This window comes from Astyanax mexicanus, chromosome 15, assembly GCF_023375975.1.
Source record: "Astyanax mexicanus isolate ESR-SI-001 chromosome 15, AstMex3_surface, whole genome shotgun sequence".
NCBI classification, from domain to species: domain Eukaryota; kingdom Metazoa; phylum Chordata; class Actinopteri; order Characiformes; family Acestrorhamphidae; genus Astyanax; species Astyanax mexicanus.
Genome location: NC_064422.1, coordinates 5,741,877 through 5,761,681, shown reverse-complemented (window position 1 = coordinate 5,761,681; position 19,805 = coordinate 5,741,877). Strand labels below are relative to the sequence as shown.

The 19,805-nt window shown below is 39.5% G+C and overlaps 1 protein-coding gene across 2 annotated transcripts in view; it reads right to left on the bottom strand.

Annotated features, from left to right (window-relative positions):
- Window positions 1-16,230, bottom strand: part of pcdh15b (protocadherin-related 15b) — a 459,821-nt gene extending 443,591 nt beyond the window's left edge. Inside the window, exon 1 of one of the 2 annotated variants that reach the window (XM_049464765.1) lies at window positions 16,096-16,230. The gene's annotated coding sequence lies outside the window, so the exon portion shown is untranslated. The remainder of the gene's footprint in view (window positions 1-16,095) is intronic. The other variant, XM_049464764.1, reaches the window with a different exon arrangement.
- Window positions 16,231-19,805: the final 3,575 nt, after the last annotated feature.

Genomic DNA, 19,805 nt, shown 5'->3' with positions numbered 1-19,805 from the left:
ATTAACCAGCAGGCTGCTCCAATTTAGCCATGCTGTGCTTTTTTAATACACTTAATCTCACTAAATATAAAGTGAGCAGGTGTCCCAATATATTTCATCCATATATTATATGACCTTTCAAAGCAACTGATGTACAACTCATGCACTCATACTCATATTCACCAACGAGGAGCTGAAATCATCATCCGATACATAGTGCACACCGATGCTCTAACGAACAGACAACTCATCTCTCAAATTTGAATTATATATATTCAATTCCAGATCCACAGCACAGAAGGTGGCACGAGAAGAGACGGCATGAGTGAGAGAGAAAGAGAGAGAGAGAGAGAGAGATAGAGAGAGAGAGCACAATGCTCAAAACCCCAGAAGCTCAGAAAACCGTATTTAGCATGATGAAATCCATGAAGTACACCTGTGAGATGCTGTGGAGCTCAGGCAAAACTTGCGACTCGTTTCCTCCCCCAATGGCACCGCTAAGACCGGCACAAGCTCAGCTCCTCAGGCCCACTGAACCCGGAGTGGACATTCGTCCAGATGGCAAAGATTTCTTACATCCAATGTGAAATATCCACAGGCAGTAAAAAAAACTTGTTCCCTCACTCCCCTTATACAGCTCTGGAAAACATTAAGAGACCACTTCAGTTTCTGAATCAGACCACAAATAATGCAAAGAAAACAAGTTCATATTCATAAAGTTTTAAGAGTTCAGAAATCAATATTTGGTGGAATAACCCTGGTTTTTAATCACAGTTTTCATGCATCTTGGCATCATGTTCTCCTCCACCAGTCTTACACACTGCTTTTGGATAACTTTATGCCTTTACTCCTGATGCAAAAATTCATCAAAATTCATTCATCTTCCTCTTGATTATATTCCAGAGGTTTTCAATTTGGTAAAATCAAATAATTTTTTTTTGCCAGAGCTGTATATACTGGTTGGCCTTTTTTAGACCACTTTTGATAGGTAGTGTCTATCACTGCATACTGGGACCACCTCACAAGATCTGCCTGACCTAGTTTGACCCAGTTGTCTAGAACATCACAATTCAGTTCTTGTCAAAGTGTCTCCAGTTGTTGTGCCTTCCCATTTCCCCACTTTCCTAAAGATCAACTTCCATAAACTGACTGTTCACTCGCTGCCTAATATTTTACACCCTTTGACAGGTTTCACTAAAATACGATAATCAATGGTACTCACTTCACTTCCCTTCACTTCACGCCAGTGCTTTTAATTTTAAGGTTCGTTGGTGCGGTGAAAACAAGTTTACATCTTCTACAGAAAACAAGAGCTGGGCGATATAACTGAAATTTATTATTTCAATATGCTGAAGAGAAATTATTCAGAAACTGATTCAGAAACTGAAGTGGTCTCTTAATTTTTCCCAGAGCTATACTATGTAGGACTTCAACTAATGATTATTTTGTAGTCGACTAATCTGACAATAATGTTTTGATTAGTCGATTAGTCAACGATTATTTCTGCCTTGTCCTTCATCTCTAAAAACAACAGAAAAACAGCTAAACATGAGATTTAAACTATCCAGATGTTGTTTAAACGTGGACTATTGTCAGGGTTGACCCAGGCAGAGAGACGAGGAGGCGGACGTATTCACAGGTAGGGCGAATTTATTAAATAAATATAAACAAATAAACAAGTAAACAAGAAACAAAGAAAAACAAGAAACAGAGGCGAGCTAAAACTAACAAACAAACAAGAGGTACTAAAGATAAACAAACGGGGAGACTATAAATCTAGGCAGGATAAACTAAAACAGGGCAAGGGAATAAACTAGGGAAAACACAGGGAACTAGAAAATAACAGAATAAACAGGAATATAAATATATACTACAAACAAATAGGGAGACTAAACAAGGAAAACAAAATGAATAATGAAACAAGACTATGAACTAAACAGGGCAAGGATAATAACAAGGATTAAACTAAGATAGACACGGAGAGAAACACGGAGAGAAACACGGAGAGAAACACGGAGAGAAACACGGAGAGAAACTCTGGGAACACGGGAAGACAAACGACAGGAGACAGTGCAAAGACCGACCAGGACAGGTGACAGAGGAAAGCTATTTAACTAAACAGGAAACACACTGGGAGTGGAAACACCTGGGGAAGGGGTGGAGCTACAAATGAGACATGAGGTAATGGAAAATCACAGGCAGAACACAGGGGCACGGGTCACGTGGGACAACACAGGCACGAGGACAGACAGGAAACAGGGCCAGGCGTGACAGAAACCTCCCCCTAAACGCGCAGCTCCCGAGGCGCGTAAAAACAAACCCCGGGGGCTGGCGGCAGGGGGAGGCCGGGGAAAACAGGAGACCGAACGGGAGACTGGACAGGGAACTGGACAGGAGATGGAGACAGGACAGGGGACAGAGACTGGACAGGGAACGGAGACTGGACGGGGAACTGGACAGGTGACGGAGACTGGACGGGGAACTGGACAGGTGACGGAGACTGGACGGGGAACTGGACAGGTGACGGAGACTGGACGGGGAACTGGACAGGTGACGGAGACTGGACATGAGACAGAGACTGGACGGGACCGGACATGGGAACAGGGACTAGAACATTGACGGGGACGGAAACAAACACAGTAACAGGGACAGGAACAGAGAAACCACCGGGGACAGGAACTGGAACGATCACAGATACGGGGACCAGGACAGGGAGAGACAGGGGTACAAAAGACACAGGTGGGTGCCCAGGACTGGTAAAAGTCTGTGGGGACAGCCTGGGCACATAACTAGGGGCAAAGTCAGGAGGCCTAGGAGCAGGCCTGGAAATACGGGGCCTGGGCCCAAACATAGTTCTGGGAGCTGCAGGTGCTTGAGCTGGAGCAGCTGGGACTGCTGGTGCTTGAGCTGGAGCAGCTGGGACTGCTGGTGCTTGAGCTGGAGCAGCTGGGACTGCTGGTGCTTGAGCTGGAGCAGCTGGGACTGCTGGTGCTTGAGCTGGAGCAGCTGGGACTGCTGGTGCTTGAGCTGGAGCAGCTGGGACTGCTGGTGCTTGAGCTGGAGCAGCTGGGACTGCTGGTGCTTGAGCTGGAGCAGCTGGGACTGCTGGTGCTTGAGCTGGAGCAGCTGGGACTGCTGGTGCTTGAGCTGGAGCAGCTGGGACTGCTGGTGCTTGAACTGGAGCAGCTGGGACTGCTGGTGCTTGAGCTGGAGCAGCTGGGACTGCTGGTGCTTGAGCTGGAGCAGCTGGGACTGCTGGTGCTTGAACTGGAGCAGCTGGGACTGCTGGTGCTTGGGAGAGCGGCGCGGCCGCCGCTGAAAACTCGGAGAGCGGCGCTGCCGCCGCTGCAGTCTGTGAGCGCGGCGCGGCCGCCGCTGAAATCTCGGAGAGCGGCGCTGCCGCCGCTGCAGTCTGTGAGCGCGGCGCGGCCGCCGCTGAAGTCTCGGGGAGCGGCGCGGCCGCCGCTGAAATCTCGGAGAGCGGCGCGGCCGCCGCTGAAATCCCGGAGAGCAGCGCTACCGCCGCTGCAGTCTGTGAGCGCGGCGCGGCCGCCGCTGAAATCGCGGAGAGCGGCGCTGCCGCCGCTGCAGTCTGGGAGAGAGGCGTGGCCGCCGCTAAAGTCTCGGAGAGCGGCGCGGCCGCCGCTTGTATCAAGGGGTGCAGCGTTTCAGACGCGTGCTTCACGGGGCGTGGCAAGAAGAGATCTGACGCTGCAGCACTGGAGCCCGAAGCTGCGGTCGAAGTGAAAACCCGGACTGGAGTCCTACTCTCTCGTGCAGCGTCAGGTGTGAGTAGCGCGGGGAGCGCTGGTTCGCCGGTGAAAGCTGGCGCGGGGAAAGTCTTTGACCGCGGCTGGCTCGCCGCGCAGGGGGTCTCGGAGCGCGGTTCTGCTGCCACCGTGGAAGGAAGTAGCGGCAGGCGGGCTGGTGCAGGAGGATAGTCCTCTTCCTCCTCGCTGGACGCAGGTGTGAGGAGATCGGAGTAGTCCCAGAGAAAGGACTCCTCACAGCCTGCATCCAAGTCACCCCCGTCCTCCTCGGGGCGAGGACCGAGGCCGACAGCACACACCCCCAGCGCCCCCCCAAAATTTTCCCCGCTCCGGAGGGAGTCCTCCCGCGCCTTGCGGGCTTTTCGGGCCTGTTTCCTCCGAGACTTTTTCCCCTTATGAGTCTCGGTGGGCACCGCTGAAGCTGGGTTCACGGGCTCCAACCCAAGGAAAGGCGCCGGGAGCGGGTCATCGCCCCGGATTCGCTCGGCGAGGAGGCGGAGAAACTCCAGGTCCGCCTTCCGAGCAGCATGCCACTGGTTTACGTCCATTGGGTCGGTCTTTTTGTCAGGGTTGACCCAGGCAGAGAGACGAGGAGGCGGACGTATTCACAGGTAGGGCGAATTTATTAAATAAATATAAACAAATAAACAAGTAAACAAGAAACAAAGAAAAACAAGAAACAGAGGCGAGCTAAAACTAACAAACAAACAAGAGGTACTAAAGATAAACAAACGGGGAGACTATAAATCTAGGCAGGATAAACTAAAACAGGGCAAGGGAATAAACTAGGGAAAACACAGGGAACTAGAAAATAACAGAATAAACAGGAATATAAATATATACTACAAACAAATAGGGAGACTAAACAAGGAAAACAAAATGAATAATGAAACAAGACTATGAACTAAACAGGGCAAGGATAATAACAAGGATTAAACTAAGATAGACACGGAGAGAAACACGGAGAGAAACACGGAGAGAAACACGGAGAGAAACTCTGGGAACACGGGAAGACAAACGACAGGAGACAGTGCAAAGACCGACCAGGACAGGTGACAGAGGAAAGCTATTTAACTAAACAGGAAACACACTGGGAGTGGAAACACCTGGGGAAGGGGTGGAGCTACAAATGAGACATGAGGTAATGGAAAATCACAGGCAGAACACAGGGGCACGGGTCACGTGGGACAACACAGGCACGAGGACAGACAGGAAACAGGGCCAGGCGTGACAACTATACTGATATTTAGTGATTGAATATGTAATCTATTGTGTTTGGGTATTTTTGGAGACACTCAAGACTCAAGTGTAAACTGTGTAAGTGAGCCATTTACCCATCTCCCCATGCGCTTCTGTCCCCAGCTTTTTGTGTAATGCAGTACTGTTACAAATTAACGATTAGTCGACAAAGAAATTTGTAGTCGACAAATTTAAATAATCAGCATTGTCGATTATATCGACTAATCGTTGCAGCCCTAATACTTTGTAATTTTTTTTTAAATAGAGGTACGTCAAACATTTAAAATGTAGTGCAAAACTGGTCTTGGGGCGTTAAGGTTTATCTGTTCTAACCAGCAGGAAGTACAAATAGAGGGCATGACAGAAAATAATTGTGACTAATCAATAGGGGTGTCACGATTTTGATATTTCATCGAAATCGATCGAAATTATGTCATGGTCTCGAGAATCCAAGTCAAAAAGAGGATCGACGATCCCTCCCGAAAATGGCGCAGCACACTGTAGCTCGAAGAGCAGCCCTTCCTCCAGAGAATGTGGACATTCTCATCTTCTTAAAGAAAAACCTGAAAATATAAAAATAACAGATGTTTTGTCGAGCCTCAAATATGTTAATAGTTTTGGTACCTTAAGGAGCATCTTTCTCTCAGATAAAGTTAATAATATATCTTTATTAAAGAAAAAAACGTGTCATTCTCAGGGACGGAAAAAGTCTTAAAGTCTTATTTTTCATGTTTAGCTGTTATAGTAGGACAGAGTTCAGTTTGTTAAGGCTCTAATTGTTCTATTATTTTGTACATGACTGTTCCTGTATTTTTTTATTATTTATTTTGTTATGTTGCACATTGCTGTTTTAATAGTGCACACTGCTGCGACCTAAAAAGCCACTAGATGGCATTACATATATATCTTAATTAAATTATTTAGATTTGACCATTAGTGCCTAATGTGGTGTATTACTTGTATCACTTTGCATCACTTATATCAAGCCCACCTTTTGAAATAAGATATTGTAAATTTGATGAATCAAACCAATGACTGACCATAGACTAATCTAAAACTGGCATAGGCCTCTCTGCTGTAAAAAAAAAAGAAAAAAGAAAAAAGAAAATGGAGAATCGAATCGAATCGTGACCCTAAAATCGGAAATAAAATCGAATCGAGGATTTAGAGAATCGTGACACCCCTACTAATCAAACAAATAATTGGCAGATTGGTCGACTACTAGTTTTAAACATGCTTAACATTATAGAGACTCCTTATAGCAAGAGTTACAAAAAAAAAAGCTACAGCCAATGATTCCTGGTCACAATACATTATTTCTCAATCAGAGGAGCCAAACATCAGCCTTGTCCAACAGGATAAGAGGTGTATTTGGCTTTTCTCACACTGGGATTACTAAGAAATCCTGTTTCGTGAAAGAATGCCCAGGATTTCTCAGTTTTGAGCCAGCTGATCTGATAACTGAAGCCAAATCGCAAATGTAATCCAACAGGTAAAAGTCAAACCCTCTCTAATCCTCATTTTAAAACACCTGGGAAGCTAAATGTGAGTTTATGAAAATTGTAAATAAAGCATATCAATCTTTTCAATCTTATGTAGAATAGGCGAGGTTTAAAGTGGGTCAAGCTGACCTCAGCAGAACCCTGCCCTGTCACTAATCTAACACAGCTCCGCCCCCTCTCTTTGAGTCTGAGCAACCAGAACAGACGAGCTAGTGATTTGTTGCTTAGCAATAAGCATCTAAGTAAAGCTTAACTTGCAAACTATCCATATATTCACCAAGCTATTCTTCTTCATTCCATCTGTGTGGTTGCCATGGTAATGTAAACAAATGTTCGTTCACCAGTGATAGACAGCTGTCAGTCATGAACTTTTATTAGAATATTATGGTGATGCCTATACAGCGCTCAGAGAAGTTTGAGGAGTGTTTTATAATATTTCTGCTTTGTGTTTTTTTTTTTTTTTTAGTTTAAACTCTGTTAAAGGCTTCACATAACACCTACGTTTAGTATTATACAACACAAATCAATATGTAGAAATGAAATATGTTCCCCAGGGCTTTAAGTTATCAAATAACTTAATGTAAGAAGTAATACTGTGTAACAAAACAAGCTCCAACCTTCCTACAAAAAGTCTCCCTTCACAGTAGAGCTGCAGTGATTAGACAGCATAATCAACAACGTCTACTATAAGGGACAAGACAACAGCTGTAATCACTGTATATCAGCTTATTACACATTTAGGTAACACTTTATAATACTGTTCCATAGTTAATAGGTAACTAAGCAGGAACTAAGCAGTAACTAATTAATAGTGCTGCATTAACACCTAAATATTTTCTATTAACTACCAGGGAGTACTGAATAATTACTCAGTAGATAGCACTGAACTAATATTTATAGTAGTTCACTATTAACTCCACAATAATTACTGAGACTTACATATCTCCTGGAGAACTACTTACTAATGATGTCTTCTTTATAATAACTATTCATTAATTACTGCTCAAATCAACATTAACTACTGAAAACCCTATGGAACAGTATTATAAAGTGTTACCCACATTTATATAAATTCTCGCCATTTAAATCCTACCTTTAGTTCTTCTGCTGTTACTGGAGTCTGTTTTGTTTCCCTCTTGTCTCTGCCTTGGTCACCATTGTAGAGATTAGTTTTAAATAATTGTTCAGATTTCCTTCTGATTGTGATTGGATGTAGAGGAGTATAAACCTCAGTGGCGTGCAGTGAATATAGTGGGTACCCCTTCTGCAACTACCCCCACACCCCCCCACCATGCCGCCGGCCGGCCGACACACAGATAAATATTACAATAACTACATATTCTCTCTCTTTACTTAGTTATATTAACTTAATACACATCAACAGCCCACAAATACAACAGCTACAGTCTACAAAAGTATACAATAGACCACAACAATAAATGCTTAATTTTCCTACAAGTACAACCATTCAACAAAGATCACTCATTTGTATGTCTACAGTACGCCAGGGCAGCCAAAACATTAGGTACACACAAAAACTCACCAGTCAGGCGGCCTATTATTGTGAATTAGTTACACACTGAAGAACAGCCTTTAAAAATGATTTTTAATTTAATATGACACAATATCTGTCTGATTTGCAGCCGCAATTCCATGATAGTTCGCTAACTATTGAATTAATCCAGCATGAGCTCCGTTTATGACTAAGCAACACGTAGCACCTTCAACACAGCGCTGAGAAGGGGTTCCACAGCCATGGCCCCGCCCCCGCGGGGAAATTATTACATTACATTACATTACATTACATTTGGCAGACGCTTTTGTCCAAAGCGACTTACAATATTGAAGTGCAAATAATAGAAGAGGTTAAGTACAAAAATAATAGAAGTTAAAAATAAAGCATCTACAGATAGGGCCTTAAGGAGGTCAGAGGGAAATAATGGGATAGAGGAGTAGAGAAGAGGAAGAAGGAGATGAGGTTAGAATTAGTTAGTTTTGAAAAATTATGAATCTGATTGGTTAGACTGTCCTTCGATTTTGCTAACAGATTCATTACTACACCCTTCTCAAAATCAGGAGAAGGGTCACGCAGTCACGTGGGGGCAGAAGCCATTTTAAAAAGCTGTGATTGGTTAAAACCGCTGTCAGTCAGATAAGAGTCCCGTAGCAACTAAAAAACACAGCAGACTAATGCTTTGAAATAGTTGCTGTTTTTTTTTTATTTTAGTTAATTTATAAAATAAATTCTTACACTTACAATAACTACAATATATATTTCTGATAAAAAATGATGTTATTATTTATTATTTATTATGCATTTATTGTCACCCCTTAGAAGGTTAGAAGGGCCTCACTGCACACCACTGATAAACATATACCATTCCAACACCCTATTGGTTTATACTGTGATCCATCACTCCTGCACAGTACTGCAAACTCTTATTCTTCTCCAACATCCATGATTCTGCTTAAAATCTGATGAAATCAGTTGAATCCAGCATGCTGGCATTAGGGGTGGGCAATATTATATCGTATACAATATATCGTGACACAGAAATATCATGATATTAAAAATCCATATTTTTCTGTGATAATAGGGATGGTTTGTCTTAAAAGAAGTCTATTATTTACTGTGAAGCTTTAGGTGTATTTATTGTATAATTGTTTTAGCTCATAGTGTTTGTTTGCAGTTTATATGCATGAACATATTCTGCAATTTTTTTTGCTGCATTATTTTATTTTATGCAGTATTATTTATTTTGCCACATTATGATTATACTATTATACTATTATACTATATTTCTGAAATTAATGAATTGTTTTTCTTTTTTCCTATTTTGCCAAGTATATCGTTATCGCAAAAATACCCTGAAATATCGTGATATTATTTTAGAGCCATATCGCCCACCCCTAGCTGGCAGTAAGGAAACCATCATAAATGTCCTCAGCAGATGTCCTCCAGGACAAGGGACAGGAGACACCACTGTAAACAGCTTAAACAGCATTTTTTACCTGCTCCTTCTCCAATGACCTAGGTTGACTCACAGACTGATCACATGACTTAGGGACACTTACAAGCCACAGCAGCAGCAGCAGTAGCAGCAGAGTTACGGGAATTAAGGACCAGGTGGTGTGAGTCAATAATTAATGAGGTGGGAGGAGGAGAGTGGGCCATAGGTGATCTAATACAGAAGGTTATCTATATAGAGAACAGACGCAGTATGGTGGGCTGCAGGTGGGGGGTAATAATGTTGTTATGTTACTAGTGCTGCGTTGTGAATGTATGTTCAGTCACTGCACACTGGGCAGCTTTTAGAAGGGTCACAGTTTGCTTACAGCTTTTTTAACATGGCTCTGGAGAGGAAGTTCAAATGAGGGCCAATAGGTAGCTAGATCCAGTCACACATCAATTACAGTGATATTTTATCCTTTTTATAGCTTCTAAAGCTCCTTTTTAAGCAATTTAAAGCATTATAACTAGGGTTGGGTATCACCACTTATCCCCCTTTATTTATATTCCATTCTGATTTACAAAGTCAGTCTTTGTGAATCAGAAAATAATATTTTAATTAATTTAGAGATATTTTAGTTGCACTAACAGATTTTGTTTGGAGAGCTATTGTTTTAATTGTACTAAAATTCAACTCCCCTAATAACCTACCGTCATTAAAAGCATTCACTAGTGTTTACATGAAGAATTAATCCAAAGTAGTAGGGCTAGTCAATATGAACAAAATTTAAATAATGATAAATATATATTTTTTTATTTTTCACCATACACAATATTTATCACAATATTTTGGCATGCAGTCAAAATGCATCAGCAGATTCTTTAAAAAATGAATCTAATGAATCTATTTTATACAGATATTTTACTATTAATCTATGTGATTAAATCACATGCAGTTCTAGGGGCGGGCCTGTGCTGTCACTCATTTTTGTCTATTTACAGTAAAAATGCATGTAAAATTAGGAAGAAGATTTTTATGGTGTTCCATTTGTGGCAAAAGTTGTACACAAAAATATTAAATCTACAACAATCAAAATGGCAGATTGTATACATGTAGAAGCAAGAAATAAAATAAAATAATAATAAGAGATTCCAGAAGCAAAAGACTTTAGCAACAAAAAAAAAAAAAAACTGAAAGCAAAGACTGGCAAAATCCATATGCAAAAAATAATAAAGTCACCAAATGCATTAAAAATATATATATTTGAATTTGCTAAATACACATTTTTCTTTTGATTCTTAAAATTTTAATTGCAGATTTATTTTTTCGTGTAAAACTTTTGCCACATAATTAACTCTATAGATTTTATTGTGTATGCGTTTTAAAATTACATTCAAGTTTTTAAACATGATCAAATAATACTCGGCCCATTGATGGCACCTAACTTACTTTTAAGCAGTCATTGATTATTAATTCATTATAAAATATATCACAATACAATAAAATATCGTCATATTGCCCAGCTCTACAATATATTTACATTACTTCATTTCATTATTAATTCTTTGCTTTTCATTTTTATTAAAAGACATATTTCAGACTTAAATGAATCAGTATCAGATCATTCTCAAACTCTGGACTCTGAACTACACAACCAACACTCCAATTCCCAGCATGCACTCAGACCAGACTTCCTGGACTCTGCTGATCACGTGATGCTATGGCGTCTCCCAGTTACTGATTGATTGCACCTGGCCTGTCTTGTATATGTACCCCTCTGTTTTCTCTGCCTATTGCCAAGTATTGAATCTAGTTTTCTAGCTCTTCTACAATGTGTTTCCTTTGTTTTTTACCTTTGTTACGACCTGTTTTTGTTTTCTATTTCTACTTTATTGTTTGTTTCTGTTGCTGACCTATTTTTGTATTTCTTATTACTCTTTTGCCCTGCCCCTTATCTGCTGGATTCTCTGCGTTTGACCCAGTTTGCCTGACTATGCTCTGGTATGTTGATTACATTTGCTGACCCTGCCTGCCCCACACTACTCCTGTAAGCCTAGTCCCTTTATTAATACACTGTGTGTTTGGTATTCACGTGTGTCTGTCGTGTGTCTGGCCTGACTGACACAGAAGATTATTCCAATCACTTTTTTTAAGCCCAGCCTTATTATAACCCTACTTGCTGGCAAAAGTTGTAGGCTTTATGATCTTACAAACATTCTGTGGCAGTGGGTGATGTTCTCCTTCTATAAAAGTGCAGACATTCGCTTATCTGAAGCAACTTAGACTGTAGTGACTACTTATTATTCCAATTCAAAAATATGAAAAAATATAGCAAATGTTGAAAGTAGTGATTTCTGGTAAATACATTTTTTAAAAAAAGAAAGAAAATAAAAAGACAAGCACAAATCTGACCTGCTTGTACTATTTCCAATTCCAAGTAAGCAGTATCATGTTTGCCTTGACAATACGATTAAAGCCTTTAGTTTAAGCTTAAGCCCTCGTTTCCCTTCCAGCCTCTACGTGACCTTGAAATCTACTAGACTAGAAAGCACAGAAAGCAAAAGTATATGGAATCAATATTTATTTTTCCATCTTTAATGCATTGAAACAATGCTGATCGCCAAAATCAGAATTGATTTATTTGTGCATATGGATTTTACCTTAATTTGACCTTGGTTTTATATGTATTAAAAATGCATTACATTAAGTTTGTGCATTATATTCTTATAGCCTATTATACTGTGTTCTTGCACTGTAGAAATGGACATTTAAATAATAATAATAATAATAATAATAATAATAATAATAATAATAATAATAATAATAATAATAATAACCATGCAAATCATTCAAATGTATATTGATTCAATGTCAGAATTACAGTAACTGACGCCATTGAGGAAGTGTTAAATAAAGGTTGTTTAAAGGTTGTTTTTGCATCATCGACATTAAAAGATGTAATGCAACCGAGTATTTATTATGCATATGTATATTCAATGTTCTTTGCTTTCAGGATGAATAGGCCTTTAAAAAAACGTTTATTTAATGTTGTTTGCTAGTTTTTTTTTATCTTTAATGCACTGAAACAAAGAAATGTGAGTGTACCGTTTAAAGCCATTGAATTAACATTGATTTATTGTTAGAATGCCGGTGAGGAAGTGTTGAATAAAGGTTGTTTAAGGTTGTTTTTGCATCATAAACATTAAACAATGTAATGCAGCATAGTACTAATTATGTATATTCAATGTTCTTTGCTTTCAGGATGAATAGGCCTTTAAAAAACATTTATTTAATGTTGTTTGCTAGTTTTTTTTTTTTTATCTTTAATGCACTGAAACAAAGTAATGTGAGTGTACCGTTAAAAGCTATTATATGAACATTGATTCAATGTTAGAATGCCGGTGAGGCAGTGTTAAATAAAGGTTGTTTAAAGGTTGTTTTTGCATCATCAACATTAAAAAATGTAATGCAACCAAGTATTTAATGTATAGTCAATGTTTTTCTCTGCTTTCAGGGTGGATAGGTACCTATATAGTAAAAGCATGTTGAATTAAACTTAATTTTTTCACCTCTAAAGCAATGAAACAATGCATTTTAAGTGTAGAGGAGCCCCACCCATTTAAAGCCTTAAACAAACATTCATTCAATGTTGTTTGCTAATTTTCGCTAAAACAACGCACTGTGACTGTAGAACAGCTCAGCCCAACAATTGAAAGCCTTTAAATGAACACTGATCCAGTGTCAGTATTTCATCACTAGCTAATGGCGGTGAGGAAGTGTTAAATAAAGGTTGTTTAAATGTTGTTTTTGCATTATCAACATTAAAAGATAAATTGCAACCAAGTATTTATTGTATATTCAATGTTATTTGCTATACACCAAAAGTATGTTGAATCAAACTTAATTATTTTACCTTTAAAGCAATGATATAAAACATTTTGAGTGTAGGAGAGCCCAAAACAATTAAACAAATGTTTATTCAATGTTGTTTGCTAATTTATCCATCTTTAATGCACTGAAACACTGCATTGTGAATGTATTAGAGCTCAGCCCAACCATTCATAGCGTTTAAATGAACATTGATTCAATGATGTTGTGCTACCAGGGTAGATAGGTAGCCAGAAAGCAAATTTAAGTTGAATCAAACTTAATTTCTTTATCTTTAATGCACTGAAACAAGGCGTTGTGAGTCTATAAAAGCTCAGCCCAACAATTCAAAGCCTTTAAATGAACATTGATTCAATGTCAGGATTTCAACACTAAATACACTAAATGATGCCAGTGTGGCCATGCTAAATAAAGGCTGTGTTTGCATTATCAACATTAAACGATGTAAAGCAACAAATAATAAAATGTTTAGTCAATGTTCTTTGCTTGCAGGGAGAATATCTACCCTGATAACAAAAGCAGGTTGAATCAAACTCCATTTTTCTGTTTGTAATTCAATGAAACATAATTCAATGAATGGTGAATGTTGAAGAGCCCCAACCATTCAAAGCCTTTAAATGAATGAAAGCCTTAAAGGTGAGACAGCTACCAGGCAATTAGGTGAGACAGCTACCAGGCAATCAAACCTTATTTCTCCATCTTTAATGCGTTGAAACAATGCATTGTTGGCATATAAGAGCTCAACCCAACCGTTCAAAGCATTTAAATGAAAGTTTACTCAATGTTGTTTGCTATTAGGGAGATAGCTACCAAGACAGCAAAAGAAGGTTTAATCAAACTTAATTTCTTCATCTTTAATGTGCTGAAACAATGTATTATGTCTGTATTGGAACGTAGCCCAACCATGCATAGCCTTTAAATGAAAGTTTATTCAATGTTATTTGCCATCAGGATGGAAAGCTACAAAAGTAGCAAAAGTAGGTTAAATCAAACTGATTTTTTTCCATCTATAATGCAGTGAAACAATACATTAGAAGTATAGAAGAGCTCAACCTAACCATTCAAAAGCAAAAGTAGTTTAAATCAATCTTCAGTGTAGTGAAACGATGCATTGTGAGTGTATGAGAGCTCAACTTAACTATTTAAAGTATTTGAATAAACGTTTACTCAATGTTAATTGCTATTAGAGAGATAGCTACCAAGACAGTAACAGTAGTTTATATCAATCTTCAGTGCAGTAAAACAATGCATTGTGTGCGTAGAAGAGCTCCAAACAGACAAACCATTTAAATAAACGTTTACTCAATGTTGTTTGCTAACAGGGACATAGCTCCCAAGACAGTAACAGTAGTTTGAATCAATCTTCAATGCAGTAAAACGATGCACTGTAAGTGTATAGGAGCTCAACCTAACAATTCAAAGCATTTAAATTAATGTTTACTCAATGTTCTTTGCTATTAGAGAGATAGCTACCAAGACAGTAAAAGCAGAATTAATCTTCAGTGCTGTGAAACGAAATATTGTAAGTGTAAGTGTATAAGAGCTCAACCTAACGATTTAAAGCATTTAAATGAACGTTTACTCATGTTCTTTGCGTTTACTCAATGTCGTTTGCTATCAGAGAGATAGCTACCAAGACAGAAAAATGCTTTGAGTCAATCTTCAGTGCAGTGAAACAACGCTTTCTGAGTGTAGAAGAGCTCCAACGAGGCAAACCCTTAAAATGAACGTTTACCCAATGTTGAATGCTATTAGAGAAGATAGCTACCAAGAAAGCAAAAGTAGAAGGGAAATCAATCTTCAGTGCAGTGGAACGAGTGTAAAAGAGCTCAACCTAACCATTTAAAGCATTTAAATGAACGTTTACTCAATGTTGCTTGCTATCAGAGAGATCAGTTAGCTACCAAGACAGCAAAGAATAGTTTGAATCAATCTTCTGTACAGTGAAACAACGCATTGTGATTGTAGAAGAGCTCTAACCAGGCAAAGCCTTCAAATTAACGTTTACTCAATGTTAATTGCTAACAGGGAGATGGCTACTAAGACAGCAAAAGTAGTTTACTGCTTCAGAGCAGTAAAACAAGCATAGTGGGTTTAGAAGAGCTCCAACCAGGCAAAGCCTTTAAATGAACGTTTACTCAATGTTTTTTTTTTTTTTTTTTTTTTTTAATCAGGATAAGGTTCTGCTTTCTGCCAGTTTCACTCTCGCACGCGCTTTCGTTAAAGGGCTGTTAAACTGGCGAGCAGGGCAACAGATTGTTGGAGATGTGAGGGGATGGAGGGGGGGGGGTAATTGGATGAAGTGCTCTATAATCTGCTCTACCTGGACGAGCGAGCTTTACAGCTACAAATATACTATACGGGAAGGTAAGGGGGTGTTTTAGCTGGGAAATACATTCTTATATACATGTTATAGTTAGCTAACTGTGTTTTCTAAACGTTAAATATACGTTAAATAGGGAGCTGCACATTCACACACAGTAATAAAGCACACGAACAGTAATCTCATTCAGCCAGGTTACAAACACTGTATTTTACACTAAGCTACGCAATGGAAATAAATAAAATTAAAGAAGAAGAGAATAGGAGATAGCTATATAAACCCCCAAACAGCTAGTATAAATGTTATCAGCCTGTGGATGGGACACCGCTTAAGCCCAGTGATCCAAACTGACACCTATAGCAGATTCGCTTCAGTATATTCATAAAAAATATCAGCATGAAATAAAACAAAAAATATTAAAAAAAAACAGCAGCAAGACTTACCGTTTTAGTCCCAAAGCCATGGAAATACTCCTCCAATACACACCACGATGTGAAAGTGCCGGAGAACAGAGAGCGCATGCCGGGGAGAGAGAGAGAGAGAGAGAGAGAGAGAGAGAGAGAGAGAGAGAGAGAGAGAGAGAGAGAGAGGGAGCTAGAGAGATAGTGATAGAGAGAGCTAGAGAGATAGTGATAGAAAGAGCTATAGATAGAGTGAGAGAGAGAGCTAAAGAGAGATAGTGATAGAGAGATAGTGATAGAGAGAGCTAGAGAGATAGTGATAGAAAGAGCTATAGATAGAGTGAGAGAGAGCAATAGATAGAACTGGAGAGATGGTGATAGAGAGAGCTATAGAGAAAGCTAGAGAGATAGTGATAGAGAGAGCTAGAGAGAAAGCTAGAGAGATAGTGATAGAGAGAGAGAGCTATAGAGATATTGAGAGAGAGCTAAAGAGAGATAGCTAGAGAGATAGTGATAGAGAGAGCTAAAGAGAGATAGCTAGAGAGATAGTGATAGAGAGAGCAATAGAGAGAACTGGAGAGATGGTGATAGAGAGAGCTAGAGAGAAAGCTAGAGAGATAGTGATAGAGAGAGCTAAATAGAGAGCTAGAGAGATAGTGATAGAGAGAGCTAGAGAGAGAGCTAGAGATAGTGATAGAGAGAGAGCTATAGAGAGAGATAGAGAGATAGTGATAGAGAGAGCTAAATAGAGAGCTAGAGAGATAGTGATAGAGAGAGCTAGAGAGAGAGCTAGAGATAGTGATAGAGAGAGAGCTATAGAGAGAGATAGAGAGATAGTGATAGAGAGAGCTAGAGAGAAAGCTAGAGAGATAGTGAGAGAGAAATAGAAAGAGAGCGAGAGAGAGGGATATAGAGGAAGAGAGAGAGAAAGAGAGAGAGACTCGAGCGCCCCCTGTCTGCCAAACGGTCTCCAGTAAAAGTCCAGCGGTCGCAGCTCAGCCTCAGCTCACTCTATAAGCAGCACCCAGAGAGAAAGCGGTTAATGAGGAGGAGAAGAAGGAGGAGGGATGAGCGGGTGCTGCAGCTGGTGGGCAGGTCCGGGGGTCCGGAGGTCAGCGCCGGGTACCCGTGCCCCCCGAGTCCACTCGAGCCGGACAACGATGCTCAGAAAGCGAGTGACCGACCCTTAAACCGCCCCGCGAGCGCCTGACACGCACTAATCCCATTACACTGTGTAGACAGGAGGCACGCGCATTCTCTCACTCACCCGCTCACTCGCGCGCAGCTCCGCGAATGCGCGCGCTCACTCTCTCACACACGCACTCGTGTGTGTGTACACACACACACACACACACGGTGCTGTATAGAGGCAGAGTTACTGCTACTGTTGCTGCTGCTGACAGGGTCCTAACGCTGCGGTTGGCTGGAGTCTGGAAAAATTACAATAATACAGTAACTACAGTGTAATATAGTAGGCTATAATATGCTTATTATGTGGTGTACTTGGGATAGCGTGTACTATAGTAGGCTTAATCTAAGTTTAACAGGTTATTGTATAGTATAGTTATGGTGTTAGTAGGCTATGAAGTGGTATGGTATTATAGTATGTTATAGTCTAGTAATCTCTCATGTATTTTAGTAGGTTGTGATGTAGTAAAAAAGGTTATAGTGTAGTGTAGTAGACTATTGTGTAACAGGTTAATGTGGTAGGTTTTGTGCTATGATGCAGTTAAGTAGTTTGTAGTGTAGTATAGTAGAATATAGTGTAGTAGGTTGGGATGGTAGGTTATAGTGTAGTACAGTAGGTTATAGCATGGTATAGTATTCTTTAGCGTAGTGTGCTATAATGTAGTTAAGTAGTTTGTAGTGTAGTATAGTAGAATATAGTGTAGTAGGTTGGGATGGTAGGCTATAGTGTAGTATAGTAGGTTATAGTGTAGTTTATTATTTTGTAATGTGGTGTGCTATAATGAAGTTAAGTAGTTTGTAGTGTAGTATAGTAAAATATAGTGTAGTAGGTTGGTATGGTAGGTTATAGTGTAGTACAGTAGGTTATAGCATGGTATAGTATTGTTTAGCGTAGTGTGCTATAATGCAGTTAAGTAGTTTGTAGTGCAGTGTAGTATAGTATGTTATATTGCAGTATAGTAGGTTATAGTGTAGTATAGTAGTATAGTAGACTATTGTGTAACAGGTTAATGTGGTAGGTTATAATGTAGTATTGTAGGTTACATTGTAGTATAGAAGGTTATAGGGTTGTGTGCTATGATGTAGTTAAGTAGTTTGTAGTAGTTTGTAGTGTAATTTAGTATAGTAGAATATAGTGTAGTAGGTTGGTATGGTAGACTATAGTGTAGTTTCGTTTATATTGTACACTAGTAGGTTGTAGTGTACTTGTACATAATGCAGTTTAGTAGGTTATAGTGTAGAAGGTTAGTATCGTAGAATATAGTGTAGTTTAGTGGGTTATAGTGTAATGTATTGAGTTTAATCAGTTATAATAATTTGTAGGTGTAATATTGTATGTTACAGTAAATAATAGTAGGGTAATGTGCAATATAAAGTATAGTATGTTATAGTGTACTACAGGAAACTACACTTTACTGTATTGTAGCCCTGCACTGTATAGTAAGTTTAGTATTTCAGGACCATACAGGTTGTGCTACTTGTCATGGTTGGGTTGTGCTGTAATGTGTTTAGAGGTTTGGGAGGGCTGTGCTCTGGTGTAAATGACGCTCCTGAGGTAGATGCGCTGTGTATTAAGGAAAGCAATGCTATCAGTCCATCTGTTGCCTGAGTGGGATTACATTAAACCCTGTTGAGCCCCAGCATTCAGAAAAAACACCCAGTAGGTGGCCATCAAATAAGCACAGGAGAAAGGGGCTTAATTGGGAGGGGGAGTTCTAGAAGGAAACATGGAGCAGATTATAGCCAAACCATGTGCACAACATATCCTAAATATAGAAATAATTAAGATGAAATTAATATGAATTAAGGATTCTGCACCATTGAGCAACAAATCACAGAATACTTAGAAACTATTTTTTTCTTAAAATTGCTAATCACAGCAGTACACATAATTTATTTCCCAAGCAGACACTGTGAAACAATACTTCCTACATTGTAAAAATACCATAAAACACCATCACTACATCATCACAGTGACATCACTGTAACAATGGAGGCTACTGAAAGGTTAATGATCCAGATTCTCAGTTTGTGTCTGCATTGGGTTGTGTAGAATGGCAATTCTTTCCAGCCAATCAACACTCTGCAAGGTTTATACGTTACGTTTTAATCCATACTCGGCTCACTTGAACCCTTGAGTAGAGCTGGGTATAGAAATCGATACCAAAAAGGCACTAAAAGGTCTAAAAAAGTATAAACGCACCACAACAGCTCCCTGGCGCACAGAAGCAGAGATCTCATGCAGAAATTCAGTAAACATATTCGTAGTTTAAGCACAAGCAATGATTTCTGTTCTTAATTAAGCGCCAAAAAACATACTCACTGTTTGTTCAAACAAAATCCAGAAAGATGGAGTCTCTCATGATGACAGTATGTAAATAAGTCTTTTATATTTTTTTAGTTACAATTTAGAAAAAGGTATCAAAAAAGTATCGCTTGGGCATCAGTACCGGTATCAAAACATTTTTAAATGATACCCAGCCCTACTCTTGAGGGAACAAGTACTAAAAAAGTACCTATTTCAGGTACAAAATTTGCCTAATGGACAAAAAACAAACAAAAAA